This window comes from Calcarisporiella thermophila (assembly GCF_041956535.1).
Source record: "Calcarisporiella thermophila strain CBS 279.70 unplaced genomic scaffold VTP21scaffold_12, whole genome shotgun sequence".
In the NCBI taxonomy this organism is placed as follows: Eukaryota; Fungi; Calcarisporiellomycota; class Calcarisporiellomycetes; order Calcarisporiellales; family Calcarisporiellaceae; genus Calcarisporiella; species Calcarisporiella thermophila.
The window spans coordinates 847325-849248 of NW_027192202.1; the positions used below are offsets into that span (position 1 = coordinate 847325).

At 39.2% G+C, this 1924-nt stretch overlaps 2 non-coding genes across 2 annotated transcripts, besides 2 other annotated features; one reads left to right on the top strand and one right to left on the bottom strand.

Annotated features, from left to right (window-relative positions):
* Positions 1–678: 678 nt before the first annotated feature.
* Positions 679–717: a sequence feature (Short protein (VTP21DRAFT_1898, KAL1919966.1) was converted to a misc_feature.).
* Positions 718–753: 36 nt separating this feature from the next.
* VTP21DRAFT_t160 lies at positions 754–827 on the top strand. The gene has a single exon. It is a non-coding gene; the product is annotated as a tRNA-Val (tRNA).
* Positions 797–835: a sequence feature (Short protein (VTP21DRAFT_1898, KAL1919966.1) was converted to a misc_feature.).
* An 845-nt stretch (positions 836–1680) lies between these two features.
* On the bottom strand, positions 1681–1751 carry VTP21DRAFT_t161. Its single transcript has one exon. It is a non-coding gene; the product is annotated as a tRNA-Gly (tRNA).
* Positions 1752–1924: the final 173 nt, after the last annotated feature.

A 1924-nucleotide genomic window follows, 5' to 3' on the forward strand; every position in this document is an offset into this window, starting at 1 on the left:
AATCTCGTTTTCCGTGATTCGACGGTCTTTTGTAACTTGGCTCTCAATTCTTCGAAGTAGCTTTCCCTCGGGAAGATGCTCTTCGTGTTAAAGGGTATTCCCAGCAGAGTGAAGGATCCCTCTTCCTGTATATAGCGGCATCGTCCTCGAATGTCAAGGATCCTTTTTTTTTTATCAATGCCGAGTCTTTATTGTATAGGAAGACTCTAAAATACAACTGTTACATTATTATAAGCAATAAAGTGAAAGGGAAGCCAAAGTTAAAACTTTGGGTGATATCGTAGATCGAAATGATATGTTGGTCATATCGACTTTCAGCTCAAATAGGTAAGGGAATGGTGAAACTCAACTAACTGTGGATATCAAAGGATAGCATGAGAAGTTGGGTGGGGAGTAAACAAATGGAAGCAGAGGATAGGAAGGGGATAAGATAGGGGTTACTGCGTTATCCCAGTATCAGTGCCGCTCCGATCGCTCCTTCTCTAACCGCACCCAGCTTGCACCATCTTTTTCGAAACTGTTCGATTTGCCGGTTTTTTCGTGCTCGGATTAGTTCGGCTCCTATCACTTCCTCAATATCTAGTTTGGCCCGGCTGATGATTATTTCAGGTGAGGCTCGGGTGCTTTCGAAATGAAAGGCGATCCGATCTCGGTGGATTTGCCACAACACCGAGTGCAATGTCAAGGATCCTCGGCTCGATGGCCAACTCCTCATTGGTTAAAACTACCACACTTCACAACATTATAGTGTTAGTTTTCGTGGTGTAGTTGGTTATCACGTCTGTCTAACACACAGACGGTCTCCGGTTCGAATCCGGACGAAAACAGTTTTTAAATTTTTAATCAAATAATAATAATAATACAATTTCAATATTGAATATCAATAGAATGAGCAAACCATCTTCCAGTGTTTTAATTTAATCATAAAATGTTAATTTCTATATATTTTAAAATATAGTTCTATTTCGATATAATTTACTTACGAAATTTAGCTAGATTATTACATGAATTTCTTACCAATATTGAAAATATAAAGTAATCCAAAGCTCCGTGGATTGTGCTCGTGGACCTGTTTAAAGCACATAACTATCAACGCAAAAGACCTCGAGTGCAACCCAAAGTGTACTCGTAATGATTTAAGTGATACAATTCAAAAATAAATTTTTGAATGCTCAAACCTGCAGCAGTGTGGCAGTGAGCGAAGAGGTGTATCCACATCATCACAGGCCGCGAGCATGTCCAGGTATTTACCCTTCAATATCTTATATTGGGATTTTTACACGTAAGCTATTAAAAGAACGGTAAAAAACGGTAAGAAATGTTACCCGAATTATGCATGACACGAATAGCTGGCATTATACCAGGATCATAGTGGATTCTGCGCCAGCAAAATCGTATATCTTTTGGGGCATTCACCGGCCATGCCAAATATAATATTGAAAATACCACAGAAGTCGAATTGATAAGAGAAAAAACAGCAAGATATCGAGCAATTCCGAACGAGGGGGAAATATTAGAGTGGGGCGATGGAGAAGTAAACTGAAAGAGATTCACTATATTGGAAAGACGCAACAATATCTCTATTTTTACACTTTACATTTCTTATATTCTCTTTACAGTAAATGAGGGATCAGGATTCAACAAAAATATTTAGAGTTTAGAACATAATAGGAAAATAAATGCGTTAGCGGGGAATCGAACCCCGTCCTTTTCCTTGGAAGGGAAATATTGTACCAGTCAACTACTAACGCATCAAATCACAGTTTGTTATGAGGATATTGGCTTTTGTTACGGAAAAGTCACATAAGCAGTCACTCAGATACTAGGGAGGTGAAGGAAAATGATCTCTTACGCCAATGTCGCCAAGAAACGCACTGGACAAACCAGTCTCCAACACGACCCCCCAATTAAACGCTCCTACTAA